The sequence below is a fragment of the Chrysemys picta genome, chromosome 9 (assembly GCF_011386835.1).
Source record: "Chrysemys picta bellii isolate R12L10 chromosome 9, ASM1138683v2, whole genome shotgun sequence".
Taxonomy (NCBI): Eukaryota; Metazoa; Chordata; order Testudines; family Emydidae; genus Chrysemys; species Chrysemys picta.
The window spans coordinates 15233882-15253847 of NC_088799.1; the positions used below are offsets into that span (position 1 = coordinate 15233882).

General features: G+C 39.1%; 1 protein-coding gene across 5 annotated transcripts in view; it reads right to left on the reverse strand.

Moving 5' to 3' along the window:
- FNDC3B (fibronectin type III domain containing 3B) overlaps window positions 1–19966 on the reverse strand; it is a 369204-nt gene that overhangs the window by 258296 nt on the left and 90942 nt on the right. The gene's annotated exons all lie outside the window — the stretch shown is intronic.

Below are 19966 nucleotides of genomic sequence, written 5' to 3' on the forward strand. Positions count from 1 at the left end.
AGCTCACAAAGTAATAAACAGATCTTACAATTTACACCACAGCTGGCATAACTGGTTATGTTTTGTTGAAGAACACAGGTAGAACACTGGTGACCTGCACCACATTCTGTATTACCACATATCACAGCCGCATACAGAACCTGTTACCAAACACACGTTTAAACTGTTAAGATTACTATCAGAAGCTTCCAACCCACATGCTCATTTACTTTGTATTTGCAAGTTTCCAGATTTTCTGTTAAGTCATGAGAAGTCTATCAAACTTTATCACTCACTTTTATGTAACACCTCAAGGCTCAAAAAGATACTAGGTATTAGAATACACGTCTGGCCATTTAAGCCATTTTTAAGGCTGGAAAATATCCTGGAACACAACAGGAAAAAAAGCTTGTCAAAATACAAGCTGGAGGAGGAGAAGTGGTAATCTATTTCCTTTATGCTTGCGCAATTTCTGAAACAGCATAAATACATAGGCAAGGCAGATGTAGTGACTTCATCTCAATGCCAACCAATGAGCACTTTTGTTATTTTTCCTCAGACTATTCTGAATAGCTATTAGAAGAATGAGTGCCAGTGATGATTCTCTAAAGGCCCACTCTTCACTGCTAAAAAGGTGTGTTTTTTTACCTGAGGGTAACTAACTAACTAACAGCTGTCTCCAGGTAAAAAAAAGTTTTACCATTTGGCAGTTTACAAGATAAAATACAAGTGCCTTCTCTCCACTGTGTTTTTACCTTGAGACAGCTCACATACATTAGTTACCCAGAGGTAAAAAAGGCACCTTTTTTGGCAGTGAAGACAAAGCCTAAGGGCTTGTCTGCGTGGTCCATTAGTGCACACCAGTGGGATGCGAATTCTAGTCTGCACCAGCGTGATGTGTACTAACTGGTCTACATGGACCCTGCTGGCATACACTAAAAGTTCCCTAGTGTACATTTACTGTACATTGAACTGTACCAAATTCTAGGTGGGATCACTTTCGCTCTCATAATGTTTGTTTAACCTCCAGGTGATACTATATCGTCATGAGGAACAAATAAAACTTCTCAGAACATAACTATACAGCATCACCTGGAGGTTACACAAACATTCTGAGAGTGAAAGTAACAGGATTCAAACACTCAGAGTGAAAGTGATACAATTCACTTCATCATCAGGATCAAGTACTACATCAGAGACTTTTAACATGTGGTATGTATTTCTTTTTGATGGGGTGTATAAGTTTAAGTAAATTTAAAATACAGCAAAACATAATTTTTCCATCAAGACGATTTCAAGGCAATTCAATTCATGTAAAAATATGACACTGTCCAGAGGTATCACTGATACAAGTCCCGACTTATCTCGGGCCTTTAGGAACATTAATGCAAAAAGCCTGTATAATGTTGAGTGGCATTGTGCTTCCCTGTGTTCCCAATCCACAGGTCCTACCTGGGGTCCATGATGAGCTGACAGAAGTTCTTGCATTGCTCCATGATGTCCCTGCCACCATTGAACATAGTAATCTCAGCCTTGTCTAAAGTTTGAGGGCAGCCTTAGTTCCCTTAGAATTTTCAATGCAAACCCTAGAGTGTCACCAGCATGTTCCTAACAGAGGCTTTGGGATAAGCCTTGACTGTCATTTGGAAGATCTGGTAAATTATTCCAAGTGGGTGACTTGTGTTAAAAGCACAGAATCTTTCAGTTTGTACTTAGCTGGGGTAAGATTTTGCCTACAGGAGGAGGAAATGGCTGCCTGAGCCATTTTATATAAAGTAATAAAATAATATTCAATATAATTGTTCCAAAGATAGTCACAATGGAACATATGAAGTTAATAATAATTTTGAAACTGGCTGAACTTGTTAATATTGCTTTGTGGAGAATATAAAGTTCCACTTCTACAAGAAAGCAGTTCTTAGCATTCTAAAATACAGAAATCATGTCATTACTCCACACAAAAGAATGATCCTCCTGACTGTAATGGTTTCCCACTCTCTGACAGTTGTGTACGGAGGACACATTTGCCAAATGCACTTTGAGAACTAATCCTTAGAAGGCAGCAAAATCTGGAAAAAACAAATGATCACACAGACATAATGACTTCTCCTCTGGAATGTCTAAACTAAAGATTGGGCTAAATGCAACAAATAGGCTACTGCCCCTAGCTATTTATTCCATCCTAACTTGAGGTCTTTGCTTTTGTTAATTTGATGGTTTAGCTAAAATATTAGTGGACAGCAGACCTCTTTACAAATAAGCTAGCAACATATGGCACAGACTGCACAGAGGGGGACCCAAAACAGAGCTGAGCATGGACACCAAATTGCTCCTTGCATCTGGATGCAATACCCTTGCTTCAGATCAAGCTTCATGTCAATTTGAACCAGACTTGCTTGCACTGGTTTTAGGCCTGAGGATCAGACAGCACTTCAGATAGCAGCACTACAAATCCATTAGATTAGGGTTACCATACGTCCGGATTTTCCCGGACATGTCCGGCTTTTGGGGGCTCAAATCCCCGTCCGGGGGGAAATCCCCAAAAGCCGGGCATGTCCGGGAAAATCGGGAGGTCAGCCGGGCCCGCGGGGAGCCGGTCGGCCGGGCCGGTGGGGAGCCGGGTCGGCCGGGCCCGCGGGGAGCCGGGACGGTGGGGAGCCGGGTCGGCCGGGCCGGCGGAGCCGGGAGCCGGGTCGGCCGGGCCGGCGGGGAGCCGGGTCGGCCGAGCCGGGAGCCGGGGGGTGCGCCAGGCCGCCGGCAGTGCTGGGCGGGCCGGGGGTGGTCGGCCGGGGCCGGCACCCCAGGGCCCGAGCCGACCCAGGCTGGAAACGCCGGGGGGCCAGCCTGGGCCGCGCCTCCTCCCCCCACACCCCTCTTACCTGCTTCAGGCTTCCCGCGAATCAAATATTCGCGGGAAGCAGGGGAGGGGGCGGAGACTTTGGGGAGGGGGCGGGGTTGGGCGGGGTGTAGGCGGGGCTGGGGGCGGGGCCGGGGGCCGTGGAGTGTCCTCCATTTGGAGGCACAAAATATGGTAACCCTACATTAGATGTTTGCAATCCATTAATTCAATTATCAATCTGAATAATTCAGGTGGATTTACAAAACCTGGTGCCTGTAACAGATATCAATCTGGTTGTAATCAAGTCAACATACTTAAAGAAAAAACAACTGTATTGTGTCTAATTTTTTTCCCCCAGATATAAAATTTCTCCAGAAACTGGATAAAGCTTTTCCTGTAAATGCTAAGATTTCTGAATTACAGCAGCTCATACTAGTTACATTAAATATTATAGAAAGCTATTATTTTGCAACTCACTGTAGGATTTTTGTTGCAACACAGAGAATTTGCATTGCCTGTGCAAAGCAAACATTACTGAAATGGTGAAAGGGACAAAGAAGAATCAGTGATAAGGAAACAAGCCATTTATCAGTGAGACGGAAGTTAGGTGGTACTGGAGCTTAATGAAGCTGATCAAATCAATTCCAGATCTGGTAAAACTGTTAAAAAATACAATTGGAGTAAGTCTTGCTTTACTGATTTAGGATATTGGTTGTATTTGTGAATTGTATTAAAAGAATACAAGGACTGTTGGATGTGCTTCAGTTGTTTGCTAAAATGCAGTAGTACTGGCAGAGCCGTCCCTTGGGTACAGCGAATCAGGGCAACCGCTCTGGGCCCCACAGTTTGGGGGGCCCCGCCGGCTGGTGCAATCGGCCGATTCGGTCAGTCCCGGAAGTGACAGGTCAGTCTCAAAAGTGACAGATTCGTCACTTCTGCCTCAGGCCCCGCACTGCCTTAGGGACAGCCCTGAGTACTGGGCAAAGAATGTGGAGTTTGGATTTTAAAATATTGACACCATTTATTGGAATGTAATGGAACTACATTTGGAGAATTCTTTACACTTGTACAGATTGCTATACAACAGTTCTAGTATTCCTGCAGAGCTGGATGTGATGTTCCCATAGGGTCACACTGAAAATTGTTTATGAAGAATGTCTACACTGCAAAGAAAAACCCATGGCACCAAGTCAATTGACTTGGGTTCACAGGTCTTGAGCTATGAGGCTAAAATATAGTAGTGTAGCCGTTCCTGCCAGGGCTGGAACCCAGGCTCTGAAACCTGGTGAACTGGGAGGGTCTCAGAGCCCAGGCTCCAGCCCGAATCTGAATGTTTACTATTTTAGCACTGCAGCCCAAGCCCCACAAGCCTTAGTAAATTGACCTGGGCTCTGAGACTCAGTGCCATGGGCTTTTTATTGCCGTGTAGATATACCCTATGTTGTCGAAACATATAGCTGCCATTTTCAAAGAGTTCTGCATTGTGTCTGCACACAGCAATTCCACACTTGCTGATCCAATCAGAAATATGTGCTAGCAAGTGAGATAAGTAGGCACACAGGCCCAGACCCTCAAGGGTATTTGAAATCAATGGGAATTAGGTACCTTTGAAGACCTGGGCCACAAACTCCAACTGCAAATTCTGCACATTGACAAACTCAAGGATCTTTGAAAATACAGCCTACACTGTATATTCTAATACTGGTCTTGAAAAGTAAATATTCGTCTATGGGCTCGAGATAAATCAATTTCCTCAGTGGTGGATTCTTAGAGATTAAAAAAAATTCTTCAGTTCCCCAAAGGAATTATGTTTGAACTGTTAAATTTAATGAAGTCCTTCTCTGCCTGATTGTGTGTTATTCTGCTATGAAGCAAAATGTCTTGTTTTTATATACTTGTAAACTCGAATCGTCGGAGTTTGAGTCTTAATTTATTTCTCATCCTGTTGATGATTCATCCTTTGCCCCTCTCCTCCACATTATACTGAAGCTGCTCTGTTCTGCTCCTGTTGTGGGAGGCCACGTCAGCAGGAAACAGAGCTGGTTGCCAGGTCACATTCATGACTGTCTGGAGCAGTCAGTGTGCAGCATAGAGTCCATTTCTTTGGTTTTCACCAGTGAAGAGGGCTCCGAGCCTGGAAAAAGACTAGCCTCTGAATATACATATTACTATATAAGCCCAGCGTTTCACAGCTACTGTATGTTTAAAGTTTCCATATTTCAAAGTATTCCAAAAATATTTCCAGTTACACAGAGATTTTTCTCTCTCCCTGGAGTATGTACTGTACATCATCCAAATTTAGGTATTTGGAAAGGACTAATATAAGCCAAATCAAACTTCATCATTTTGTTTGTCTGATTTTTTTTTAAAGGCCTGTCTCAAGAGGATTGCATCAAATAAAGAGTTACTCATTTACCATCCTTATATCAAAAGCAATTTTTTTAAAAAAAGGAGCCAATATACAATATTCAGTAAATTAAACTGATATATTGCAGGTGAGAGGTACAAAATATTAATTACACACACACACAAATCCATGGGTATTATTTCTCATTGGAGTTGCAGATTTAAAATGGAAAGGAAGAGCAAACAGTTTATTCTCACAGCACATGAAGCATCCTCTTGTTTACTTCTGATTTCTTGTACAGCAACCTATACTTCGGTTTCATTCCAGCACACTGGCATGTCTGATTAATGCTGCACTTTTTCATAAACTTTTCTTCATAAAACGACAGTTTTACTGGCAACACCATGCACACACACTCCGAAGATGTCAGTTCCTTTGTTAAATGATACTTCAAACTAAAAGGCAAAAGTATAAAAACTCAGTACTATCCTCAAATATCTGGAATACAATTAGATTAGCAACTATGGAGAGAAGGATTTAGAGGAAGAAAGTTTCCAAATAAATGTACCTTCTGGGAAAATACCATGGGCAAAAAGGGGGAAGTCAAGCAAGACAGGGCCACGTTAAATACTTTGCAGGTAAGCATTAAAGGCAGGAAGATTGCTGTCTTGGGGCTACACCTTTTTGAAGGGTACATACGCTAAGAATAATATCACAATGAGAGGGACATGACTGAAAAAGGAAAACATTTGGGGATTTAAAAATGCCAGAATGCTGAATTTACTAAGAGAATAAAGCAAATAAATCAGAAAGATGGGTGGCAAGATCTCTGAGGGATGATATTGAGTCTGCAGAGAGAAGAGACATAAATATTTTGGCTAACATAGGGGACAGAAGTTAAGAACAATAAAGAGTCATGTGATTATCAGGAGTGACTACTGACCTCCACTTGTAGTTTTTTTCTGGAGAACATTTTTGCAGGGCAAAAGATTGGTTAATAGGAGGGATTTTAATTAGCTGAACATTTGCTAATTGGATTAACAAGTATGTAACCCATAATACTCTAAGGAGGGTGACATAGTGCAAGCATGCTTTCACCAGGCTAACTAAGCAACCTATACAGAGTATTCTGGGGCTAAAGCTAGGAAATGAGCTGATGCATCCCCACATTTAGATTTGGAAGGATTCAGTTTTGAGGTCATTTGGGGGCAGTTGAGGGGCTATAATGTCAAAGTAAACTAAAAAAGTCTGAGAGTCACAAACCAAAATAAAGAGCATACAAGTAGCAGCTATACAGTGCATTAACCAGAAATGTATTATCACAAACTGGAGACAGGACACCAGCACACCCTCAACACTGAGAGTATAATACAAACAAAGAGTAACACTTTCTATTAACAAAAAGAACGAGGAGTACTTGTGGCACCTTAGAGACTAACCAATTTATTTGAGCATAAGCTTTCGTGGGCTAAAACCACTTAATCGGTTGCATGCCAAAAGCTTATGCTCAAATAAATTGGTTAGTCTCTAAGGTGCCACAAGTACTCCTCGTTCTTTTACTTTCTATTAAACAGCACATTTCAGCCACAATGTTGCCAGTGCAACTTACTGACTCTCCATATCAGCAAACAGTTCGGAATAGTGACAAGGCAAACATCAGAAACAAAAAGCATAGGCGGACCATAGATTTTCAGGATGGAGAGCCCCATACATGAGGCTTTACCCATCACTACCTATCCATGACACACATGCCTCTGGACACCTCCTGCTGCAATCTCTCCTGACAACTCTTTCACACCTTGTTTCCCCTCCTCACTGGAGCCTCAACCAGTGTATCACTCCATCCCCATATATCAGGAAACAAAGGAGTGAGTTGATGGCAACTTGCCTAGTAGGGTTGGTAAGCTAGGGAACTTGACCCTAACCAGCTGTTAGCATTGGATTTAGTTAGGAATTAAGCATGTCATTCTGGCTGGTGAGTTGTAAGGTGTATATATTGGTGCCTTTTTCTGTCTCAAGAGAGTGCTGGATCCTCTGAAGCCCCTCAAGAGGTAAGAGTACCCCATGGTGGAGGAATAAACAGTCCAGAAATGTATGATTAAAGATCCATTTAAAGAGAACAAATGTTGGGTGCATTGGTTGTTTCTGCTTCATCCGTTTCCTACGTATCTCCAATATGCTCCGATCAATACATTACTTCATAACAAAAAAAATATATGATTTTACACAGACATACACGCGCAAACTAGATTTTCAGAAGTGCTTGGCACCTGATTTTCATAACACCTCAACTCCCATTTAGGCACCTATATTAAGAACACAGATTTTCAGAAATACTCAGCACTTTGCAGATCCTATTGAGAACAATAGATGCTGCATGGCGCAGAGCACTTGAAAATCTGACAACTTAGGAGCCTACATGGGAGCACTTTTGAAAATTTGGCCTAGAATATCCCTTTCTTCAAACTCTTTGTATACTGTTAACTAATTGACTGCTGCTGAGTATTCCAGATACAGTATGTCCAGGTGCCATGAGCTCCTGTGCTACTGAACATTCAGGTACATTGCAGCAATCCACTGCCTTCAGTGGAATGTTAATAGACAATGGCCGCACAGCAAGTACAGTGAAGTGCTTACAGGAGTTGCACGCCCATTAATTTGATGGAATGCAGGTTACTCACAGTTATAGTTCTGGTTTTCTAGAAATCTTTTAAAGCAGTATGATTTCAGCATTGATATTTCATCTCACACAAAGTAAATTATACAGGTGCCCAAGTGATCAATCTAGTAATCATGTGTGTACCTGCACAGCAATGGAAACACTTTCAGGAAACAGTACAGCTGTACATTCATTCCCAGAGTTCGCTCAGAGAACTAGCTGTGCCTTAAAACATGCAACAGCTAGTTGGATTAGTATTCTTTTTATTCTGTTTTCCAAAACTCTCCACACATTTGCTCCACCCTACATTTCTGACCCTATATCCAGCAATTCCCCTGGCTGCTCCCTCCACTTCTTCAATCTTGATTTCCTCTCAGTCTCCACCCAGCAACACTCCACAGTTATCAGCCAGTCACTCATTTGCTTGCATGATGTCCTATCTATTTTCAACTATTTCCTTTCCTCAGAGAAACTGAGTCACTTCCTCTCTTCCAATCTCACTCATTACAACATTCTGTTCACTTTGGACTACAATGGACACTAATGTCCAGGTCCCGGCTAGGAACACACACTTCTTCCCACATTACTACTGTAACTAGCCTGTAGGAAGAACAAGCCGACAAACATACTACTTGCTCTTTCACTGTTTTCCCAGTCAGTTTTCTGTTTACTCTGCTCCAGCTCCACATGTCAAAAATCACATCAAACTGAGAATAAGCCTCTTAGCAACTTTTCCTCTTAATTTACAACATTATACAAATATATTCAAGAAACATTTTAGAAGAAAATTTGCATGAAACTAAGGATGACTTCTTTAAAAAAAGTCATTAATTTGAACCATGATTGGAAGTTTCAGCATGTAACTTACTTTCCTTTTAGAATACTTGCGTTTAGGACCACAAGAAGCTAAATAATGCAGTTTAAATTCACACTCACTCTTTGTTTTACATGACAAGAAAAAACGAAGAGCCCTTTAGCACTTTGAAACTCTTTATTAACTGGAAAAAAATACCATTTCAGAGAAACAAGCAAACAGCAGCTTATGAGCATGTGCCCTTTTTCAGTTGTATTTTCATTCAAATCCCATGTAAAGCCAGTATTCAGAGTCAATGACAAACTATTGGCAAATACTAGTTATTGTGGTTTCACAACTGATAAGAAATCCTAGATGTTTATAATTTAGTCTTTATGGTTCAAAATGGGAAACCAAAAGAGAGGCAACTGAGGCCTGATCTACTACAAAAATAATCAATCTCACACATGGTTGTGGCCTTACCATATCATAACATGAATTCGTCTTGCCTGTGAGAACAGAATAAAACATGTTATAAAGCAGATGTATTTTAACCTAAGATTCCACCAGGTTTAAAGCACCGTCTCCCTCACCTGGGTAGTACATTTTCTGATTAGGCAGAAAGTGGCAGTTAGGTCACAAACATGTTTCACACACCAATTAGTATCTTGAACAACACTGCCTAAATAAAATACACTCCGCAATTTGAATTCCTATCGCAAAAGTTGCTCTTATTCTTGCTATTACATTTCTCCCTCCATTTCCCTCCTGCTCTATACTTTTTGTTAAATGCTTTTCACTTACCTAACTTTTATATGTGAACATTTACAATAGCAAACTTTCAGTTTGGCTTATTTGTGGCAGAAAATAAGCTTGGGTTTCATTTAGATTGATGGCAATATAAAAATAGGTTTAGCAATAACTGTGCTATTTTGTGGTGTGATCACTGGTTAGAAAGTGTTACACCGTCTGTATCAGGGGGTTTGTACATATGTAATCTCAGCATGGAGATGACATGCAAAATTCAAGCTGTGCCAAAATAATCATTTCGTCCATATTATTCATACCATAGTGCAGTATGCATGACAACTTGGCATTACTGGCTTCCAGAATGAAAAAGCACTGAACAGATGTTTAACTAGACGGCTCTAACCCCCCAAACTAATCCCCAGCCTTGGACTTTTTTAATAGGTTAACATATGAGATTTTCTAATGCAATATCTAAGATTCAGCATGAGATATTAAACATACTTGACTACAAAACATCAACCCGAGATCAGCCACTTGGGATGGGAACTTTTTTTTTTGATAAAGTCAGAAAACACTCAGAGGTTCATTCAAAGCTCTAACCTTATCTAACCTTTCAGAAAACCTTATCCAAATGCATTTAAGGGTTTTAAAGTAGATAAATAAAACAACCATTTTGTTCGTAAAGAAAAAAAAAAGCCGGCAGGGGGTAGGAGATGAATAAGATTACAAAACCTATTCTGCAAAACAATGATTCCATGAAAAAAATTAAATGAAAGCAAAATTTGTTTTGTTTTTATTATTATTGCCTTACAGTGTTAAAACCCAAACAAAAGCATTGAGTTAGTGCACAAAAACAGAAAGTGAAACTGACCAGTCTACTTTAATTTTACATACTGAGATCTATCACTGCTTTTAGTCACATCAGAAACCCACTGGCCCAGCAGGAGTTTCATGAGGTTTTGTGCTCCTTAGGAAGAAGCCCTTTATGAACAGCAACATATGCTCTCTTACACAGACAACCAGATCCTTTAGTTGGTGCAGAGTGTAACGGGATCATAACCCTAACTCTGCATTTCCATACTTTAACGTGTTTGTATTTCTTTAAAGTTTAGTCTCAATTCTGGAATTTCCTGCAGTTAGAACATCTGAGTTTGGAATAATTACACCACCTCTGTAATGTACTTTACCCTAAATTACTAATATGTATGCTCAACTTTAACTCCAGTTTAAAATAGTTTTGTCTGGGAACATCCTTGCTTGTCTTTTATTAAAATTTTTGTACATGAACACTGAACAAGAAACTCAAAGAGAATATTCCTATGGGATATTTTTAAATGATCTGTAGTTATAATGTGTCAAACTTAAAGTCATCCAGTTGGCATACGTAGGCCCAGGAAAGGCTAGCAGGGAGTAGTCTCTGAACTCAGGAGAGTGCACTACAGATGTGGCTGGGCACCGAATGCAAAGGGTATTCAAGGGCGTGATGGAGAATTTCTTGTGTTCTTCCCTCTCCCTTGCAGAGCTGGCAACAAACAGGTCCCAAGTGAATGTGTGAAAAGGAAACAAACCAACAAAAACTTCCTAGGAAAGTCACATAGGGCCATAGGCCAACACTAAGAGATATGGATGTCTAAAGTCAGGCACCTAAATCTATATTTGAACAAGTGGCCTGATTTTCAGAGATGCTGAGCAAGTGCAGATCTCAATGATTTCAGGGGGTAGGGGTATGGAAAGGAGTTGCTGCATCAGTCAATTAGCTTTTCCTTTACGTGTGGAGTTAATAAGGTATTCTGCAGGAAGTATAGTTTGTTACCACTCTACAGGGCGTTAAAAGGCATACTCAAAGATTGGTCATCAAATGGTTTATAACATACAAATAAAGGATGCCAATTATATTTCCATTGTATAACGCTTAATTCAGTCCAGATGATCCACTTCATCTTCCAACAGGCACTCAAACTTCTACCAGTACGCAAAAGAGTCAAGAGAATAAAGTCTCAGATTTGGTTAGAATCGGACAGTGACAATATCTTATAGCCACGTCGTTTTTAATGACTCCTTTCTTTTAATTATTTTGTTTCCTTTTACTGTGTTCATCCAGATCATCTTAAAAATCTCCCTTTTTTGCCTGTTTCTTTTTCTTTCGTTGTCCCCTTTCACTTTGTAAAAATGGTTTATAATTTATAATCTTCATTTTCACTTCCAGAGTCTAGTACTTTAAAACCACCTTTTCTCCACTTCCATTCCATTTGTTTTATGCTTTGTGTACCATACAGTTGTTATTTTGATAAGTGTTAATCATCATCTGGTGATGTCACTTTTTCCTATCATGATTCTTCATTTTATTTGGATGTGTAACAGAGTGGCAGAATTCTCCTGTGTCTCTGTCCTGTTAGCAGGCATTTGAATCCAGGTTAATCAGTGCTAACTTCTGGGGGCAGGTGTCGGTCATCAGACTTCACCCTGAATAGAAGGGAAGCAGGAACAGAACACCGGCACGAAGAAACGTGAGAGCACACACTAGGGTTTGGGACAAACAGAGGACAGAGACAGGTCGGGAAAGAAGGAACTCTAAAGGCATTCAAGTCTACGGAGCAGGCATAGATTGGAGTTCATGTGAGATTACTTTGAATTTGTCATTTTGTTTATAACGGCAGATCTTAGAAAGGGTTACAGAATGGTTTCAGCCATTTGACAACTCCAGAAGGTATTAAGTCAAGGTAGAACATGCCTGATCTGCACATGAATGCACCAGCTAAACTTCCAGTTGTAACATCCCTCTTAATGCAAAGTTAATGGACAACATCAGCACAGCAGAACAATCAGCAGTGAAAGTATGAAATTGACATTTTGTGTAACTTCACCCATAGTTCACCATCAGTTCTAAGAGAGACTGAAAATTTTTGCTTTTGCTATGATAGGGCAACACAGAGTTGGTGCACAGCCACTGAATCCCGTATCTTGTTACATGTAATATATACCATGTTTATTCAGATATTCTGAATTCTAAGACAGTACTGGTATTTAAAATGTGGTTTCATTTAAAATATATCTGGGCCTTACATATTAAAATAGTCTAAATTTTTAGGGAAAAACATAAAAGCCCAAACTCTTCCTGGACAAATTTAAAAGTTTCAATTACACAGCCGTCTCCATGTCTTTAACCAGTGATTTACCTCATGTACACACACACAAATAGGATAAGATTTGAAACTGAACAACTTCTATCGGAGCTATATATCTTTAACAATCAGGTGATGAGTTCCCATTAAGGAAGGGAAACCTCTCTGAGAAGCAAAAAGTGTCCAAACTTCTCCAAAAATGGCACAAAAGTAAGTTACTTTAAAGTCTGAGACTTTCAAAGGAATATTTATGCTATTCAAACTGCTATAGCAAATGCTCAGAGTGTGCTATAAGCAATTTATCAAACACCAGAGACATAAATGTACGTCTCCTCTTTTGTCCTTTTAAAAATATTAACAGGTCTATTGAACAATTACACTTTGGAATGTTTTAAGGCAGATATTTGAGGTATTTAAATTCCACAAATATTTTTAACATGTCTTTAAATGCATTAATGTTTTTCTGCACTTGCCAGTTTTTATTCGTTTTTCTTCATTCATTATCATCATGTTGTGCAGTCGGGACAAATGAGATGATAGACCCATGTATGATTAAAGATAGGAATCAACAGGTCACAGGTTATCTTCAAAGTATTGCATAAGGAAAGCTATCCCAGAATAGGATATCTGAGCTTAAATAGAGGATTCTAAAATCCTTAGAAAGCAATACAAAAATGTTTTTCATTTAAATAAGTCATTCTCTATAACCAAAATTAGATACAGCTGCTGAATGGACATGTGACTCAATGTAAATAAAAGCACTCAGATTTCCTGAATGGGAAATGTGGAAGTGGACTTGTCATAGATTAGTTACATTAAATCAAAGTGTTATTGAAACAGCTCACCCAGTTTAATCTGATAAGAATGATACAGCATATAATTGGCAGTGCTTCCTAATTTGCACATTGGTTAAATATGAATGCATTCCATTTACAAACATATCTTAATGCATTCCGTTTACGAACAGATCTTCATAGAGCATGTGGCAGCTCAGAAACCAGAAATAAACAAACAGTTTCAATTCTACGTAGAATTATACAGTCATGAATTGACTGATACCTCTTTATTCCATGCAAAACGTAGGGCCATTCATCTTGGCAGTCTCTTGTTGCGGTCTTAGGCCTTGGCTACACTTACCCGCTAGTTCGACGGCTGGAAATCGAACTTCTGGGTTCGACTTATCGCGTCTAGTCTGGACGCGATAAGTCGAACCCGGAAGTGCTCGCCGTCGACTGCGGTACTCCAGCTCGGCGAGAGGAGTACCGCGGAGTCGACGGGGGAGCCTGCCTGCCGAGTGTGGACCAAGGTAAGTTCGAACTAAGGTACTTCGACTTCAGCTACGTTATTCACGTAGCTGAAGTTGCGTACCTTAGTTCGAATTAGGGGGGTAGTGTAGACCAAGCCTTAGATTCTTCCCGTGTCATTTTAATGATTTTCAGTTTTGCTTCTGTTATGCATTTCCAAGTTGTCCTTGGTCTACCTCGTCGCCCCTTGTCCTAGAGATTCCAGGCCCATGCCTATCTTGTTATATTGTTCTGTTCTTTCCTCCATGTATGTCCTAGCCATCTCCATTTTCATTCCCTAATTTCCTGTCCTATCAGTTTCTGTTTCATCCTCCTTCAAAGATGTTCATATTTTTTTTTTCCGGCTATCTGATGTTGATGATTTGTCTCTAGCAGCTGTTTATTAAAAAAAAATTGAGTTTATACAGTAATGTCTTGATAAGTCTCCAAGATGCATCACCATGTAGTAAGGCAGATTTTACAATGGTGTTAAGTATTCAAAGTTTAGTTCCAGGGGCAAGATTTCGGTTTCTTCAGCTCAGCTTTAGGGTTGCAAAAGTATGTCTGGTTTTCGCTATTTTAGCTTTAATGTCTTCATCTGTTCCTCCTGTTTTGCTTATGATGCTGCCAAGATATGAGAAGTGTCGGACCTCTTCTATGTCAATCCCAGAAAGTGTTATTGATATTTCTTGTTGCCTGTTGATTCTCATAGTTTTTCTTTCCTCAGTGTTGATTTTCAGCTGTATTAACCGTGCATAGGTCAGAAGATCATTTGTTTTTGCTGCATATCTTTGTGGGAATGAGAGAGCAAGTTGATGTTGTCTGCAAAGTAGCTACTGTGTAAAAGTCCATTGTATACTCCTTGGTTGTTCTGTGGTCTCATTACCCAAGCTATTACCAGTAGGAAGGATATGGGTGACATAAGACATCCTTGCCTGACACTGGTAGTTAACCTGAACAGCTTAGTCAGTTCTCTAATGACTTGGCATGTTATATTTTCATAGAGGCTCTGAATGATATTCACAAATTTCTGGGGGATTCCACAGTGGTGTAGCAACTTCCATAAGACTATTCTGTCCACTGTGTCAAAGGCTTTTTGGAAATCTAGGACAATGATGTATAGTGGTGACTGCCATTCGATTGACCAGCCTATGATGATATATAGGGTTACTATGTAGTCTACACACGATTTCTCCTGCCTGAGCTCTTATGGTCTTCTTGTAGCTTAAATCTACTGCTTTCTTTAGTATGTCTAGGATAAAGTGTGTAAGTATTTAACTATCGAAGGACAGCAACTAAATGCCAGTCTAGTTTTTACACCGACTGAGTTTTCCTTTCTTCACTATAATGCATGGAAAAATGGTCATAAAGTGGGTCCAAGAAAGTCACACCAATGTAATGGGTAATAGTTGCTGCCCTCACGATTGGGACCATATTCATCTTCAGAACCACAACCTACTTTGTGTTTTCCTGTCATTCGTAATTTAAAACAAACCAAAAAAAGCACATCAAACAATATACAACAAAAGTGTCTTGGTGCTCTCTCAGCTGAGTAGGCTAATATTTTGTGAATCTGGCGCAAAAGGATAATAAACAAGTTTTAGAATATCTCATTTCAGAAAAATTCAGATATTTAATGACAATGCTCTCAGATTTGCCATTTCTCAAAATTTAAATTATAGTTATATAATTATTTTAATGACAAATTCTACCATGAAATAGGCTCCCTCTGGCCCCCCCCCCCCAATATTCTTTGAGGATGGAAAAACAAACAGAAGTTGTGATCGATAATTTTAGAATGCATCTGGTCAGCACTTTAACAAGAGGATCAGGCAGTTTAAATACCATAAACCATTATTCCGTTTTAAGCCTCAGTTTTTACGCTTTAATCAATAAAACAATACTGCTAAGTGACAAACATTCTTCCTGCAATTTAAGATTTGATCATAGTAATGACATGGTCAAAGCTGAAATCAGGGACATTTCACATGGTCTCATATCAAGGCATTGGATTTTACTCTCTAGTACTACACTTTTAAGTGTTGAGATCTTCCAAAGGAGGGATCAATGTATGTCAATCACACAGTTGAAGCTGCAGCGGTACCATAAATTGACCTTTTAATTCATGAAGAGAGTGACAGTGTGGAATTGGCAGGGCATGAAATCTTTTAGTACTGATTAACAATTGTTTTCAATTTCAAGTTAGCCCACAGCACAGTCAGGGAGCCAAGTGAGGTCAAAAGAAGACAGGTCCGACACTGCCACCAAGTTTCAAAACTGAGGACTAGAAAAGCAAAAGGTAAAGAACGAGGTTCTCAACAAAAATATAATGAATGTTCCAAACCAGTAAAAACTTTCTAATGGGATTATTTATGTGAGTTAGGATTAGTCACAGAAGGAAGGTTTTCCAAGATTACGCTCAGAGAAAAAAAAGAAAGGCAGAGACAGTTGCCCCAGCTTTAAATATGCCTATGGGGTCTCCCACACTGAACACAAATCCAATCATGTTTAAAAAAACAAAAGCCTTAAGCAGACAGTTGCCTGGATTTGTAAGTACTAAGATTGTCAAACTCTTTGGGGCAGGGATCATCCTCCCTCCCTCCCGCCCCCGTTTGTACAGTGCCTTGCCCAGTGGTAATACCATTATGGTAATACCGAGACTACTTCTATGAATACTGATAGTTTAGATTCAGGAGCAGCATATAAGGTTTTGTCATAAAAGTTCTATGTAACAGTATCTATACATAAATGTGTGTGTTTCTTTAGCATTTGCAGGGCAAAACGACCAATTACAATTTCCAAAACCATACCATATAACTATAGTAGTGATTTTCTAAACTTATTTTAACACAAAATGCTGATAAGTGGTAAGTGGCAACCAAGCTCTATTAGCACAAATACAATAGCAACAAATTACTGAAAACACTAAGAGGCTCCAAATGACATTGATTTTTAATGAGATGTCTGAATAACATTTTGGACAAGAAAATGTTAAGTATTATAATGATAAAAAATGGGGAAAATGCAGAGTACCAACCAGTATAAAGTACTGTGTCCCAAATAAAAGGATTACTCAGCTTTATTAGCCTGTTAATTCTCATGTAGGTCCTTCCCTTATCACACAGCATGTTGACCATTAATCTTAACAAGTGGTTTTAGATTACTCACATCAAACAAGCTGTAGATACAGTACTTTCTCTTGTATTATTAAACTAATTAATCTAAAGTGTGCTTCCATATAAGAGAGATAAATAAGCACATCTGGAAACAAATCAATAGAAACTGCAGCACAGTGTTCAGCTCGACTTTCAAGATCAGCAAACAACAGTTTTTGATGATAATTTTTAAAACATCAGAGTCACAATTGGAACTGCCACAATTTGTCCTAATTTTATTTCTTATGATATATTTTCAGTTATGGAAAAAGTGATGCAATCAATTGATTCTGACCTGCTCAAATTAGAAAAGCAAAACATTTAGGACTAAATCCTCCATTGGTGTAGCTCCGCTGACTAAAGCATCTATTCTAATTTACATGAGCTGAGATCTAGACCTACTTTTTAAGTTCAATTGTGCAAATTCAGTTAGCTCCCAGACCCTTTGCCTCTAGAGAGCTGGAGGATCAATACCCTAGTTTAAGGCACAAGCAAAAGTAGGTTTGGTGGTCCTACTCCAGTCTATTCATTCATATAATAAAATATCCCTACAAGTTGGCACAATTAATTGGATTGGAATCCATACTGCAAATCAGGGTTGAATAGTGCTAGTACAGCTGTTTAGGGAAACTTTCATAATGCCTAGTTCAAATCATTAGTTCCTTACTTCCATGAGCATTAACTTTAAGCAAACAAAAATACCCAGCCTCCACATGATTTAATTAACATGGCTCACATATGTATGATTGATAACACTACATTTCCCAGACCACGGAAGCATCACAGGCAGTAATGTCTTTACAGGAGTGAACTCTGCCTGAATAATTTCTCTCGTGAACACTATTAAACACAAATGTGCTCTTCTTCAACATCAAGCATGAATATTTTCTTGACAAAACACTTTTATAGTGGCCATTGCAAGGAAAATCCCACTGGACATTTACCTTTAAATTTACATATGAATCTCAAAGAAACCTATGGTGTAGAAAAGCTGGAGTGTAGGACAGGAACTTGTTCAGAATCTATAATTTCTTTATAGGATCATTCTTCTAAATGCTAAAGCCATAGAGTTGGTTACATGATTTTGTAACAATTCACTTTAACTGATTTAGACACTGAAACGGGTAGTCTTAGTTTGGCACTTGGAGACAGAGACTGACCCCATTACCTGTACATATGTAGTGACATCAGCAACAGAAGATAGGGAGCCACTGGCTTAGAGATGCCAGCATTCTCCACAAAAAAAGAAGAACATGTTGAGGAAAATCTTGATCTGAATATTGTCCTGTTTCTTATATAGTCTTTCCTACCCATTATGACCTCACCTGGTCTTTTATGCAGTCAAAAGCATTCTGTGCAGATTCATCACTCTAGTTAGTATGGGATTAACGCACGCCTCCACAACAGCCAATATACTGCCCTGTTATTTTGGAGATTCTACTGGATGATCAGTAATACTGAGAATGCTAATAAACATCATGAGGAAATCAAAACATTTTAAAATGCATAAATGTATGCAACAAATATTGGTGAAAATGGCTATGAAGTATAATTGTTATTCTAGGTCCCTTACATTATCTAAACTATTTCCCTTTAAACTTGGAGGTAAAAATCAATATGCTTTTGCTAGACAATTCCTATGCCCTAGAGAAAACGTATGTTGTTCTTAGTCGTATTAGATAGAGTGTCAAGCTGGCTAGAAACCTCAACTTGTTTAGTACTTCACATAAGCTGTTTATAAAAGCATGGCTTTCAGAATAATTAGAGACCTCCCAAAATGACAATAAATATTACCAGACGAGGGAAATATATCAACTCTGTTGTAAGCTGGGCTTTATTGTATAATTTTGTAAAAATGACAATCTTCATAAGAAAGTTTTGGTCTATTAATTTCAGTGTCTGCATAAATTACTTCATGTACCTCTAAATGAGCCGATGACAAATTGTTTAGAAACAATTTGGCTTCTATAGTATACTGTATAATTTCTGTGTTTCTCCTCCATTCTTTATCACTGTAGGCCTGGCTAGAAATGAGCAATTGGACATGGGTGAGGCCTCATTTTTTGGGAGACAGGATTAGCATGGTAAATGGATCAGCAGGCTGGAAACAGAAAGGGGGAACACCCAGGGAACCAATTACAATAAACAAAATAACAATGGAGAAGATAAGCCTGGAAAGAAAGATGAGATAAAGAGTAAGTCATACATGGCCAATGAGAGATTGGTTCCTACAAAGTGACCAAGCCAATCCCCAGAAGTGTAATGCAATGTAACGTGTAAACATATATAAAGGAAAACGTTTGCTGTGTCACTTTGGATGTTTGGTATATATACCACTTATACTCACTCCCTATGCTTGAGTCTGATCAACTCAGCGTAGCATTGCTGTATGCCTAATAAAGAAAACTGTGACACAAGTCAGGAGTTGAACTGAGTTCTTGGGGAACTGAGTGGAAGAGGTCTCAGGGAAACCGCAACAATCACTAGAAACACTTTCATGTAAACAAAATCTTTGTTTCTTAGACATCCATCCAGTCCTGTTGCTTATTCCCCATCTGATTCATCCTCCCATTTCTGACATCAGAACTGGCGGCTATGGAAATTAAGATGTCACTGACTGAGAATTATGGCCTCAAGTGAGAAATAAGAGACAAAAGCAAATTCACTCTTATTAAGCAAAGATCTTGCTTTCCTGTAAATAGAATAGGAATAGTAACATAGAATAGGAAAGTACCATAAAAAAGAGGAAACTGATAAATATTTGGCCAACATGTAGATATTTGATTTTATCCGGAAGCAATACAAAGTAGAAAGCCTTTTGCATTCAAATATTTCTCCCTCGTGGGGAAGTCAAGCAAAAATGAATCATTCCAAATGTTTAATCGACACATCCAGGTTAAAAAAAATTTCAGAAAACACAGAATTTCCTTACCTAGGTTAGATTTATTAATTTATTATCTTAGACGATAAAATATTTCAGTTTTAGTAATCTTACTTTCCTCAATATGGACCACATAACAGACTAATACATTTCTCTTT